Raw genomic sequence first — 14,980 nt, forward strand, 5'->3', positions numbered from 1 at the left:
CTGATTTTGGCTTTGTATATATTTTCCAATTCTTAGGCCATTAAGGAAGTATGTTGATGGATTGAGAGATGTGATTACAATCCCTTTGTATATGTCTTTATATTATTCATATTACATTATTTTATGTTCCCAAAAAAGTTGTAACATTGGCAAGACAGGTGTCACGTTCCTCACTTTACAAATAAGAAAACTGGGACCCAGAGTTTCTAAATTATTTATCTAAGATCTCAAGAGCAAGGGAGGAGCCATGATTGTGAAATTCAGACTTTCTGGTGGTGCTAAGTCCAGCTCTTTCAGCGATACCATACTGCTCCTGAGAAATTTTGCTGGAGCAACCGTGAAAGTATGGACGCTACCTAAAAGGAAACTTTTGTTTAGCATGTTCACCTGGAGTCTCTTACTGTGCATAGTCCTTGGTCAAGACAGCAGTCATGGAATGACAAAGTAGGAGAGTGGTGACTTGGAGGTGCTTTTCCATAAAAGACAGGTATGGAGGGTTATGGCTGAGGTGGATGGTGGTACTGACAGAAGAAATTGATAAAAAGGGACTGGGAAGAATAAGTTTGGGCTGGGGTGAGGCTGTCAAAGATAAACCTTATCTCCTTATATTACCTGAGGCCAAGTTCTATCATGGGTCTTTATATCTCTTTTCAAAAATGCATATTCATTAATTTATTTTCACAAAGAAAAGTTAACCTATGCATCCAGGGATGCAATTGTTGAAACTAAGATTCTAATTGAAAGGGTCCCTGTATATAGAGACCCTTTATTGCCATGTTAGATAGTTTTAGATTACTTCTATCTGTGTTCTTAATGTTTTTAGTTGAGAAAAATAACAAGCTGGGAAAATATTTTCTACATATTAAAGATATGTTTAATCTATAAGTGGCTCTTCTAAATCAGAAAAAAAGGGAGAATACACATGAGAAGTATAAAGAATGTGTACACTCAATTCTCAATAAGATGCAAATGATCACAATAAATATATAAAATAATATTCTCCTTCACTAGTGACCAAAGAAATTTATTTATTTTTTTTAATTTATTTTTTATTGGTGTTCAATTTACCAACATACAGAATAACCCCCAGTGCCCGTCACCCATTCACTCCCACCCCCCGCCCTCCTCCCCTTCCACCACCCCTAGTTCGTTTCCCAGAGTTAGCAGTCTTTACATTCTGTCTCCCTTTCTGATATTTCCCACACATTTCTTCTCCCTTCCCTTATATTCCCTTTCACTATTATTTATATTCCCCAAATGAATGAGAGCATATAATGTTTGTCCTTCTCCGATTGACTTACTTCACTCAGCAGAAATTTAAATTAATATGAGATCATTTTCATCTTTCATTTAAAAAATTAATGATATTTCATGGTGTTATGGAAGATATAGGAAAAGAGATGTTATATATTGCTGTGGGAAGGTAATTGGTATGTTTTTCTGGAGGGCAATTTGGTATAATATATATCAAAAACCTTAAAAATGTCCACACTTTTGATTCCTTAATTTCCACTTCGAAGAGGAAAAAGTAAAATCTCAGTGATTACCTCCTTGTATGAAGCCAGAACTATCCTGATTTTGCAACAAGACAATGACATTACCAGACAAAACAATTAGAGATCAATATACCTCATCAATACGTGTTTAAAATCTTTAAGAAAATATTTGCAAATCCAATCCAGCAATATATAAAAAGTACCATCCATATCAATTACAGTTTATTCCAGGGCCATAAGGTTGTCTTATCTTCTGGAATAAATCAGTGTAATTCTCCATTTTATTTATTTATTTATTATTATTTTTTAGAGAGAATGTTCAGAGTGGGGAGGGGAGGGACAAAAGGAGAGGGAGAGAGTATCTTAATAATCTTAAGCAGGCTCCACAGTGGGTGTGGACCCTGATTCAGGGTTCCATCTCACAACCCTGAGATCATGATCTGAGCTGAAATCAAGAGTTGAACACTTAACCAGCTGAACCACCCAGGTGCCCCTAGCTCTCCATTTTATTTCATTTTTTAAAAGATTTCATTTATTTATTCATGAAAGACACACACACACACAGAGAGAGAGAGATAGGCAGAAACACAGGCAAGGGGAGAAGCAGGCTCCATGCAGGGAGCCCGACATGGGACTCGATCCCCCATCTCCGGGATCCACCCCTGGGCCAAAGGCTGCTGAGCCACCAGGGCAGCCCTAGCTCTCCATTTTAATAAAATAAATAAAAACATATATTATTTCAGTAGGCATAGGAAAAGAAACCTAACCAATTTTGATGCTCATTCATTCATGATAAAGAGCTTCTACATACTAGGGATAGTAAGAAACTTCCTCAACCTAATAAAGCATATACATAATAAATCTATAGGCGTCATCATAACTTATGCTAAAACAGAGAACATTTTCCTTTAAATTGAAAACAAAGCAAGGATGTCGATTCTTATCATTTATGATCAGCAGTTTACTGGAGGTTCTAACCAATGCCATAAGGTAATAAAGAGAAATAAAATACATCTATATTAAAATTAAACTATCTTTTTAAATGGTGACATTATTCCATACTTTTAAATTCTAAATAATTTAAAAGAATGAGAGAAAGGAAAAAAGAGGCAAAGAGGGAGGAAAGAAATCTTCTGTTCTTCAAAAGGCACCAATAAGAACATGTAAAGTCAAGCCTTAGGTCGAGAGAAAATATTTGCATTCTGCATCAAGAATGTTTAAGGTGCTCTTGAAACTCAATGATAAACAATCCAATAAAATGCAGGGCATACAGTTGAACAGATATCAGAAACAAACAAACAAAAAAGAAGAATGGTCAAAAAGCAAAAGGAAAATTCTCAACATCATTAGTCACAAGGAAATTCAAATTTGAAATCACAATGAAGTACCATTATTCATCTTCTAGAATGGTGAAAATTAAAAATATGGTTAGTACCAGGTTTTGATGAGGATGTGAAACAACTGAAATTCTCATTTGCTGGTAGGAGTGTAAATCATACATCCATTCTGGAACACATGTTGATAGTTTCTTACAAAGCTAAATATATGTTTAACATGTTACCCCCTAAATGAAAATATATGCTTACAAAAATCTGGATGAAAATTTTTGCAACAGTTTTATTTATATTATCAATACTAGAAACACTCAAATTATCCATCAACGTTGCAAGGAATGTATAAACTGTTGTTACATTATTATAGAATGGTACACCACCCAGCATTTAAAAAAAAAAAAATGAACTACTGATATACACGATAACATGGAAGAATTTAAAAAACACTCATCTGAGCTAAACCTCACATACACATAAAAGATTATGTGTCCTATATGATTGTATATATATATGTTATATGTATACACACACATATATATATGTATACATATATAATGAGAAAAAAACTAATCAATAGTGATAGAAAGGAGATCGGTAGTGCCTGATACTGAAGAAAGGGGTAAATTGACTACAATGGGTTAAAAGGAGATGGAATGATGGAAATGTTTTATTATCTTAACTAGGGACATAATTACCTGGGTGCACATGTTCATCAAAACTAATTAAGCCATACATTTAAAATGGGTGTGAATTTTTGCATATAAAGTATATTTCAAAAAACCTTGACTTTAGGGGTGGGTAGGTGGCACAGTCAATTAGGCTTCTAACTCTTGCTTTTGGCTGGGGTCATGGTCACAGGGTCATGGGATCAAGCCCTACCTTAGGTTCTGCACTCCACTTGGAATTTGCTTGAGATGCTCTCTCCCTCTCCTTCCCCCAGCCTCCCCCCACACACAAATAAATAAAACCCACAAACTTGTCTTTAAAAATAAGATTTAACTTTATGGAATGATAAGACAAATAACCCAATAAAATGGTTGGGTGACTCAGTTGACTGGGTCACTCATTGGCTAAGCATCTGCCTTTGGCTCAGGTCATTATCTCAGGGTTCTGGGATCCAGCCTTGAATCAGGCTCCCTGCTCAATGGGGAGTTTGCTTCTCCTTCTCCCTCTGACATTCTTCCCTGCTTGAAATCTCTCTCTCTCTCTCTCTCAAATAAATAAAGATTCTTAAAAAAATAAGATTCAATGAGTGATTGGATGTGGAGGGTGAGGGAGAAGAGATTTCCTATTTCGGCAACTGATGTTATCATCCATTGAAACAAGAATCCAGAAGAAGCAAATTGGAGAATAAAGGCAAGAGGATGAATATAGTTTGAGAACTGGAGAGTTCAAAGTGCCAGAATATCCAAAAAGAGATGTAGAGTACACAGGAGAATATACGTCTCTGCTGTTCAAAATGTGAGAAAGATATATAAATGTAGGAATCATCTGCATATCATTGATACTGGAACTTGCCATAAAAGGTATGTAGAATACCAAGAGGTTGTTAGGAAGTTTATAATTTTAAGAAGAGTCAGCAAAAAGAGAAAAACAACACTTGAGTTGAATGTCATGTTTCATTTCAGAATCTCCAGTTTCTTGGAGATTGGGTACTTAGCTATAAATAAATAATAAACAGATGGAGTTGAGTCCTGTGACATTTCACATGAGGAGAAATGGTTATTCTGAAAAAGACAGTTAAAGTTGACCTATTCAATGGCAACATGTTATGATTTTGTGAATGATCCATGCATGGTTAACTGGTTTGCAGTGATTATTCCTGCTTGCTGTAAAAAATAATCAAAGATGCCTGTTTATATTTTACAGTTAACTATGGTTTACAAAGGACCTTTGCACAAAGTACTTTATTTTTCTATGTAAGGAAAATAAGGCAGGTATTATTATGCACATTGCAAAGATTAAAAAAATCAAGTTCACAGATTGGAATAAATTGGATTAACAACAGGCCTACCAAAGCTACAAGGTAGGTCTCTTGGCATAGTCTCTCCAGGCCCTGGAAAGAGCAAAGAACCATATCCAAAACGGCAATACACTCGACAGACAGGATTGTGATGGGATAGACCTCTAGAGCCGTAGTCCAAAGGATCCTGAAGACAGAGAAAGGCAAACATCATCTTTCAAAAAGTCAAGGTCTTTTTGTTTAAAATGTTGTTCTGGAATTAGAGGTCAAGAAGATAAAAGGGCAGCCAGGTGTATAACAAAGGATAGTTTGTCTTTTATGCTACAGTGATGGGAGAGATGAAGAAAACAAAGGGAAAGCACACTCAGAATTCATTGTCTGGAGCCCAGAAGTATGTGAGGGTCTGGAGAAGTTGAAGTCCTTGATTGAACTCCACAGCCCTGTGGCATTTGACTGCCATGGTGGAATTAAAGCTGAATGCTTGTTACTTTTCATTTTTCACTTCAGACCCACCTTCCACCTCTTGTAAATCTTTTGGGATTGAGACGCTGGCTCCTGTGTAATAAATCAATGAGGCTCCCTGGTTTTCTGGTTTCCAGCTGGGTTCAGATGATAGGAGGCAGTACTGAACGATTGGGGGAAAGGAGGAGTATGGTTTATGTCTACAATGGAATATTACTCAGCCATTAGAAATGACAAATACCCGCCATTTGCTTCAACGTGGATGGAACTGGAGGGTATTATGCTGAGTGAAATAAGTCAATCAGAGAAGGACAAACATTATATGGTCTCATTCATTTGGGGAATATAAATAATAGTGAAAGGGAATAGAAGGGAAGGGAGAAGAAATGTGTGGGAAATATAAGAAAGGGAGACAGAACATAAAGACTCCTAACTCTGGGAAACGAACTAGCGGTAGTGGAAGGGGAAGAGGGCAGGGGTTGGGGGTGACTGGGTGGCAGGCACTGAGGGGGGCACTTGATGGGATGAGCACTGGGTGTTATTCTGTATGTTGGCAAATTGAACACCAATAAAAATAAATTTATTATTAATAAAATAAAATAAAATGATATTCAATCGCAAAAAGAAAAAGAAAAAGAAATCAGAGTATTTATGTTCCTGTCCCCATGACACCACTGCTCCCTGAACAAAAAGCCCTCTTCACACAGCTTCCTTGCCTTTACTCAAGTTCCCTCCTTTCACCCTTCAGACCTATGGATGGCAATGGCTAAATGTTACTAGTTCCAGAACAATTTATTATTCGTTGTAGGTTCACTAAGTTCTATTCATACCTCAGTAAATACCACCTGTGTAAACTCTCCACAAGTTATCCTATCTGAATCTCTGCTGTCCTTTACTGTGACAGTGGTTACCTCTAAATTGGGGAGATTTTGCCCCACTATCAGAGTTAAATTGCTTAAGTAAATGATAACCCCATCTTTTTTATTTTAATTTCAGGAAACAATTTTATTTATATCAATTTTTTTAAACATGTGCACCTAGAATATCTTGTTTGAGACTAAATTTCATTTTGTCAATCATACTCAGTACTAATCAACTTCATTTTACTTCGGTTAATAAAGGACATCTTATTTAAATGCTATACCTATGATAAAGATTAGCTTGCTCCTCTTACTTAAGCAGAGCCTCTGCTCCCATTCACTTGGGACAAATATAATAGGAAAATTATTTTCCCCATCCCATTAAAATGTCAAAGTCTCCCTGGCCAACCAAACAACAAAATGTTGTTCCTGGAAGGAAGAAATAACCCCTTTAGATGCTAGATTCTTAGTGTCCCATAGTCCCTCTTTCATTGGGTATCAGTTGCCTCTGATGTTGAATTCCCTAAGAATATAGACCCAGGAGGTAACTGTAGTTCAGTTCCCATTATAAGGGGGCTCTGTAATCTATGATCCTCATGTATATCTTTGGAAAGACTAATTACTTATGAGTGACGTAGTTTACCAGAATATGTATTATTTCTGGAAGAGGTTCAACGTTCCTTCCCATTCTTTCCTATAGCAATGATTAGTTCAGGACTCCTGCATGTAATTTCCCCTGTCTGATCATCAACATGGATTAGATAAATAGGAACTCACACCCACCAATGTATGAGTCAAGATTTTAAAGTATCTGCCTTTGAGGAGAGGCAGAGGGCCTCTTCAAAACCCCAAGTCATGTAATAAACACGTATTTTATTTTAGGAGTTCAATGTCCATTTTATATCACTGAGTAATAGTAAAAAATAGTAAAAGGTTATAAAGGGGAAAGGAGAGAAAATGAGTGAAAATATCAGTGAGGATGACTGAACATGAGAGAATGACTCCTAACTCTGAGAAACGAACAAGGGGTAGTGGAAAGAGAAGTGGGCAGGTGGTTGGGGTGACTGGGTGACGGGCACTGAGGGGGAGCACTTGACAGGATGAGCACTGGGTGATATGCTATATGTTGGCAAATTGAACTCCAATTAAAAAATTTTTCATTCTTTAAAAAAAAATCTTCTTTTTTTCCTTAATGTATTATCATTTGTTAGTTTGTTATCTATCCTTTTCACTCAGGTAATTGAGAAACAAACTATTTTTTGATTTTCCAAGCATTGTAATTATAAATATTTTATAATTATAAGTTTTCTAGTTTAGGGTGAAAATGTCATGACACCTTACAGCATCTTGAATAAGCACATGGAAGGTGTCAGGTAAATATTTTCTGTCGTATCAATAATTGAAAAAATAAAAACCACTTCAGAATGGTAGTAGTACATATGTAAGATGAAGTTGTGCTAAATACCCCAGAAGGTTGACATTAAGGCCCATTCTTGTTAGACTATTTACACTTTGAAGTCATGCTTTCTATTAACATACATTGGTTCTATCTGCAGGATCATATTTGCATATGATATTCTGCTTTTTTTCCTCCCTCCTCAAAGCCTGTTGCCCAAAGAGGATGGCCAAATCAGTGAATAAAAGAAGGATATCAAGAACAAAATCTGTCATGCAACAGCACCTCTTTATTTGTAAACACCATGCTTTACACATCATTATCAGTGATTTATGTGCTCACCAAGCATATAGCTTTATTACTATAATGTGAGCAAATTGCCTGTAATTCATGGTCCTGGGAACACATATCTATAATTTGGGTCAAAATATGTCTGCTCACTCTAATTTACAATAAACCCTTAATGTAGTTCCATTCACAGTGGAAATTTCTGAGTTTTCATCTTCACTGTTACTCCTAGAACTACAAAATGAAAATTAACCAGAGAGTAGTTCCCAGTTTTGAGTGAGATGAATACAACTAGGATTGGGCTCCCCTGGGACATATTAAAAAAAAAAAAAAGAATCTTTGCCTTTATCTACTATTAGGAGAATATTGTACTCACTGTAGGAAAGGTGTGGAATTTGAAGTCAGTAAGACCTAGGTGTAAATCCTTGCTCAGTTTAGTATTTCCTGAAGGGCTACACTGAGGGCTAGCTTCAGTATTCTCATTGTAGTATTAATAATGCCAACTTTATGATAATCACTTGAATGCATGTCATTTAGTACCTAGCAAAGTACATTTCACATTGTGTTTATAAATTGTGATTTTTTCCTCCTTTTTTGTTTGGACTATCTTTTCAAGGAAAAAAGTAGAAAGCAATCGTCAATTATAGATTACAAAAATGGGTCCAAATGCTTACCTTCTTATGATCTATACCATTGAGATGTGATGCTGTGAATCTCCTCATCAAGAGGTGGAATCTGTTTTCCTACCCCTTGATTTTGCATTGGTTGGTTGACTTTCTTTGGCCAATGGGTATTAGAAAACATGACACAAGTTTAAAAAGAGCTTGCACTTCAGGACTTGTGTTCTTGTACTTAGAACTGTGAGACCACTATGTGAATGACTCCACGCTAGCCTGTTGGAGGATGGGAGGGCATGTGGAAGAGGTGGAGGCACTCCATCCTCCAGTCAATTCAACAACTGATAAGCACCCATCTGCCAGAGCACCATAGCCCTGACCCAGACCAGAGGAAACATCCAACTGACCTACAGAATTATGAGCTAAAGAAAATGATTATTGTAAAAGCTACAAAGTTTTGTGGTGCACAGCAAAATCTAACTAATATACAAATCAGATTTCTTATACTTAAAGTTCTGATATGCAAGAATAGTTTTTCAAATGTATACTGTGTGTGTGTGTGTGTGTGTGCTGTAAATTTGGAAGAACCAAAATTATGGTGGTCCTTTTAGGTCTGTCCAACAAAGTTATAAATGTGGTGTTCCCTTAAGACCAAAGGGAAGGAAACTCTGGCTGGTCCTATGAAAAGAAATAGTCATTGAAGAGAAGAGAGAAGTAAAAAGCAAGGAAAGAAAGAGAAGAGAGAAGTAATGTCTAGCAGTTTTAATTTACAGGAGGAACCAAGCCAAACATTCATGATGTTCAAACAATGTGTAATGCCACCAGCAATGGGCTCTACAATCAGAACAATGGATGTGTGCTACCAACATAATAGGATGCTAACTGATTAAGGCAAAGGCAGTAGACTGTCTCAGTATAAAAGTTATACAAATATCCCTACAAACACAGCACCTATGAAAGGGTACAGAAATAAAGAGATATATGGATAATATGAGGTTTTCAGCGACCTACCTGTGCCCAAAGACCTCACTCTCCAGGAATCAAACCTTGAACCTGGTGCTTATGAGGAAGATGTTGAGAAATATGACTGAAGCTGTGACTTTAAAAATTTAGTCATGTTGGCTGTAAAACTTTCTATACATTTCCTGCTTATAGAATGATGAACACAGGACTGGTGGGGATTGAGTGAATTTGCTGTTGGAAGACATTAGTGGATTCAACTCTGAGAAGGTGGCACAGAATTAGACTGTGGGATCAAGGAAGAGGGCTATTAGTGAAAATTTTGTAATAGAAAAATTAATATAAAAGGGACATAAAAGGTGTCTATGTGTAGTAGATTATCTCTCAAGGACACAAGGACCTAGGCTGATTTATTAACAACCATGTCACCCTCTACTACATGCAACATGCAGAGATGGGGAGAAAATATCCTGATCACTTTCGTCTCTTCTTTAAACTGTCCTAAGTTTAAAGTTTAAGTGTCCTAACTTAATCCTCAGTACTTACAGTCCTTAATGAAGGGAAGGAGCCCCCATTCAAGCAGTGTGTAGTGGCCACCTGAATGCATTTGAATGAACTAGTCTAACGCTCATTCATCTTTTTAAACCACAGAATATTTTTTTGTTATAATGCATTGGTGGAGCATCATATATATTTATGAGATTTAATTTTTATTTTTCATTTATGTTTCCTTATTGTACCATTCAACATTACTTTGAAGTTTTTGAACATTGCAATAAGAAAAAAATGAGGTATATATTGGACAGGAACAAAGTGATTAGAAATTAATGATATTATATTCACATACCTAAAATTTCCAAGAGGATTAATTGAAAAATTACTAAAACTATTACTCTCAAAAGAGTATTATAGGTAGCCAGATATAAGTTAGCTTTGCTTTTTTATACAACAAATAACCAGTTTTATCATCTTAAAAGTGTATTTAGAATAGCACTCAAAGTTATGAAATACATAGAAAAAACTTAAAAAAGGAATATATAAGGCTCATAAAAAATAACATTTTCCTGAAAGACATAAAATAGGACCTGAATTGTTGACAAGATATTGCCTTCCTGGATGGGATAACTAAAAATTGTAAAGATGTCAATTTTCCCCAAATCATCTTATAAACATAGTGCTACTCACTTCAAAAACCTAGTGTATTTTTTTAAACCTTGACAACTTGATAATAACTTTTAACTGAAAGAATAAATACACTAAGGTAGGCAAGAAAATTGTGAATAAGAATAATGAGAGAGGACTTGCTCTGTCAGGTATCAAAATTTACTGTAAAGCTACAGTAATTAAAGTAGCATGTTGCAGATAAAAAATCAGCAGATAGATCATTAGAAGATTAGAAATTCCCAAGATTTATCCATGCTTGTGTGCATTGTATATTTTATAAAGGTTGAATTTCCATCCCGAGAGGGAAAGATGGATTATTCAACAATTGGCTTGGCATTTGGAAATAAAATTAGGAATAACTCACAATCTCTTAAGTAACATCAAACACAAAAATATACCTACTAGATTCGTGTGTAAATTGGAGGAGAAGACCAATAACAAAAGCCTTTGGAGAAGATCTTTTATAATTTAGATACAGAAAAGACTTGTTAAAGCATGAGAAGAAGGTAGGAAGCAACAGCAAAAAGTACAGTAGACTTGGGCCAAATAAAAAATGTTTAACTTCTATTTTAAGATCAACGATAAACTAGGAAAACATTTGCAAAGAAAATTACAAACAAGAAGTTGATGCATGATATAGAAAGAATCCCTACCAATCAACTTTTAAAGATCTGTCCAAAAAAAAAAAGAAAGAAAGAAAAAGAAAAAGCGGCACAGAGCACGAACAAGCACTCCATAGAGAAAGTAATGCAATTGTAAATATAAAATATCCTATTGTTAGCAAAGAAATGAAATTTTTTGAAATCTCATATAAGATTTTCCATCATATTACGAAGCAACTTTCAAAGCATGAGTCTGTAAAAGGCTAAAATAAAACAAAACAAAAACAAACGAAAACCCCAGGTACATCACTCAATCTGTATACCTAACATTACATGATTTTCCTCTGCTATAATTACTCAATAGCTATTTGCTTTTGAGTAACTCACACACCCACTCAAAAAATGAGTTAATGTACATGTGTAGAGTAATGTAACCATGATAAAAGTCTATTTGTACTTAGACACATACAAGTTATTTTGAAGTTTATAACTTTCAATGAGCCAGTCCCTGAACTGTTTGCAACGAGATAAATACTGAAATTGAGAGAAAGCAGCTAGAAGTATTTATAGCAATTTAGCAGGTTAATTTTATGTCTGTTAAACCTAGTAATAAAAAAAATCACAGATTTTATATTTTATTCACTTTTTTAGTAATACATTTTTACAATATTTTATAAAGGTATTGGACCCCTTTCTTTCTGTTTTCTCTTCCTTCTTCCTTTGCCGTACATCTTCCCTTCACATTTTCTCTTTCATGAACTTCCAATCTTTCCATCCCTCCTCTTGCCTTTTGTGAATGCAGGAAATAGCAGGGTGGATGCATATAAGGAAAAGTGAGGGGGGATACAGGTATGCAGGGGCAATAAAAAAGTGGGAGGGCGTAGGGATGCTGCTTGTGAGTGGAGAAAATGGCCAGAATATTTGTGAGCATGGTTTCATTAAACAAGTAAGTACAATGATTAAGCAAAGAAGTAGATATATTGAAGATCATGGAGGCATGTTTTTCATTGACAGAAGATATTTACAACCATAGCAAAGAGGGATAGATAAAGAAACAGTGATACATACATAGAGAGATCATTGTGTGTGTGTGTGTGTGTATGCCTATCCTATGTTTACATATATGTGTGGGGATACATAAAAAATATTTCCTAATACTGTCCACTGTACCGATAACAGTGAACTGACCAGCTCCATCTTTTCAGTCTGAAAAATAACACTAAAAGATCTTCTTAACTGAAGGAGATTCTCATACTGATCGGCTGAGAACAAGATACCGCTATAGGGTCTCTGGAGCCCTGTGGATACTCATTCACTTTCTGCTTGGAGGCCTTGTATGATTAGGAAATTTGTGGAAGGGAAGGGTAGGGAAATTTACCAAGAAGAGTCTGGAAAGATTCAGAACTAGAGAACCAGAACCTACAGGCAGAAGCAAGAAGAGCAGGAGACAATGACAACACTCAGTAGGCCAAAATTCACTGTATCTGACTTTCTTAAAATAAAGCCACTATCAGTAAGAAGGTTGAGGTATGCTCTGGATGACAGATCCATTCCTCACTCATCAGGGCCCACCATTGGGCTGTAGAGAAGAACCTCCTGCATTTGGAGATTTAAGATTTTTGGTTTTAAACTTTTGCTGTGTATCTTACATCCCTCATTTAATGTGTATCTAATCCTTCTCAACTCTCATGCTGGCTGCCAGTACTGTTTCTGCTTGCTCTGTACTAAATGGGTCAACCTTGCATCAACATGGCCTCCGAAGAGAAACAAGATATTGTGTCAGATAGACTCAAGGAAGCAATTTCACAACAGAAGAAAATCATCAGATAGCATTAGGTTAGGATGCTTCAAAGCAGATGAGACAAAAATGAACTGTGGCAGAGAGCAAAGAGCTTCAGAAAGCTTGATTGGATGAGAAGAGTTGAAAATCTTTAAAGATACTTATTCTTCTTACTAGAGTTTACTGTTAGGTTCTATTCCTGGGAAAGGTCTTCTGAAAGTATTCAAGAGTCTTATTTTTCCAGACCTTGCTCAACACCAAAGGTTAGATATCTCTGATATATCCGCAAGATTTTGCCTCTGAACAGGCTTTTGACCAATCTGTGGGTTCTGCTAGCATGGGATTTCTGGATGAGAAATACAATATTCTGCATCCTGAAAAACTTTTTTTTCCTTCTGGACCTCTCACTTCTAGAGAAAGAGAAACAGCCCAGCCAAAACACAGGCCACCAATTGACAAATACTAGATAAAAAATGGTCTATTTTAATGAGTGGCCAAATATGCCACTCCAAAATATGCCAATTTGGCATATGGATTATTTTGAGCCAAAGGCAATTGAGAAAAAGCAGTTACAAGAAAAGATTTGGCTTTTTCCTTCTTTTCCCCAAAAGAGAACATACATTTATAATGGTGTCCCTCCTCTTTGCAACCAGGAAGGATAAAATTTAACCTAGAGACAACTTTAGGCTCTTATCAATGGAGAACATGCTCACTTAAACACCCATAAAATACTCTTGTTTACCTTGGTTTTCGAGGTATCCTCCCCAGTACTGGTCTCCCCATACCTTTTTCTTTTGTCTTTAGTGAGATGATATTCAAGTTGGAGTTCTAAGCTATCTCTGAGAGTTATTAATTTTTCTCTAATTATGTCTCCTGTATACACAAGGCCTATTAATAAACTACTTAATTTTTCTCTTGTTAATCTGCCTTTAATTACGGGGGTCTCAGCTAAGAACTCAGAAGGGTAGAGGGAAAATTATTTTTCCTCTTCTATTCTAATGAACTGTATTTTTGTCTTTAAGTTGGATTTTAAGAAGCCTATTATATTAGGAAATCGTATTTGCAAATTTTCTCTTCACAGAATATTTTAGAACTTATATTTCTGCAAAAACGAAGTATCCAGTATTCTGTGATTTGTCAAATTTTTGGATGAGACCTCAAGTCACACAAAAGACTACTCCCTAAAATGTCATTGGTATCTTCATGACATAGGTATGTCTGATGCATTGTTGGGTTTGGTTTGATAGCGATGGATACTTTTTTTAGTATAGCTTATTTTTATTTTTTTAAGATTTTATTTATTTATTAATGCCAGACATAGAGAGAGAAAGAGAGGGGCAGAGGAAGAAGCAGGCTCCATGCCAGGAGCCCGACATGGGACTCGATCCCGGGACTCCAGGATCACGCCCTGGGCCAAAGGCAGGCGCTAAACCGCTGAGCCACCCAGGGATCCCTAGCTTATTTTTCTTGAATGGATCTTCAACTAACAGAAGTTGAATAAAATTTTCATAGTTAATTGCTATTGTAAAATATAAATTTGGAATAATCTAGTGTACACATTAAATCTACTTTCCAAGTTTGGCATATAGGTTCAAGGTTCAAAGAAAAGAGAGGTCTGAGGAACCTTGACTTTTATCTAACACATGCATATATAATAGTGGAAAAATGCCAAGCCTTTTCAAAGCACTTTATAAACTCTTCTCTATTTGAAGATTCACAATGTTTCACCCAAATTGATTTTCTCATTTTTTTTTCTTGAAAACTTACATAACATTTAATGAAGAAAGGCAATGAGTTGAAAAGACGGCCACAGGTAGAAAAACATGGTTCTTGTTGATATTGCTTTTCTTTGAACTCTGGATAGAAACTTAGCTTGATAAATTAGCTGCTTCACATTTTTTGACCACTAAAGTGTACTGTAATTTCTTTGCATCATATTATATTTGTGTTTTTAGACCCACAACAGATTTGCCTGTATTTTGAATTCAGGCATTCTGACTACTGTCTTCTGAATAAATTATCAATTTAAACCAAAAAAAAAAGGGGGGGAACAAATGT

At 35.8% G+C, this 14,980-nt stretch overlaps 1 long non-coding RNA gene across 3 annotated transcripts in view; it reads left to right on the forward strand.

Moving 5' to 3' along the window:
- Nucleotides 1–302: 302 nt before the first annotated feature.
- The window catches only part of LOC140610192 (uncharacterized), a 72,240-nt gene continuing 57,562 nt past the window's right edge, over nt 303–14,980 (forward strand). For all 3 annotated transcript variants that reach the window (XR_012011956.1, XR_012011955.1, XR_012011954.1), the window contains exon 1: nt 303–487. This is a non-coding gene — a long non-coding RNA (uncharacterized lncRNA). The remainder of the gene's footprint in view (nt 488–14,980) is intronic.

This window comes from Canis lupus, chromosome 2, assembly GCF_048164855.1.
Source record: "Canis lupus baileyi chromosome 2, mCanLup2.hap1, whole genome shotgun sequence".
Classification (NCBI taxonomy): Eukaryota; Metazoa; Chordata; class Mammalia; order Carnivora; family Canidae; genus Canis; species Canis lupus.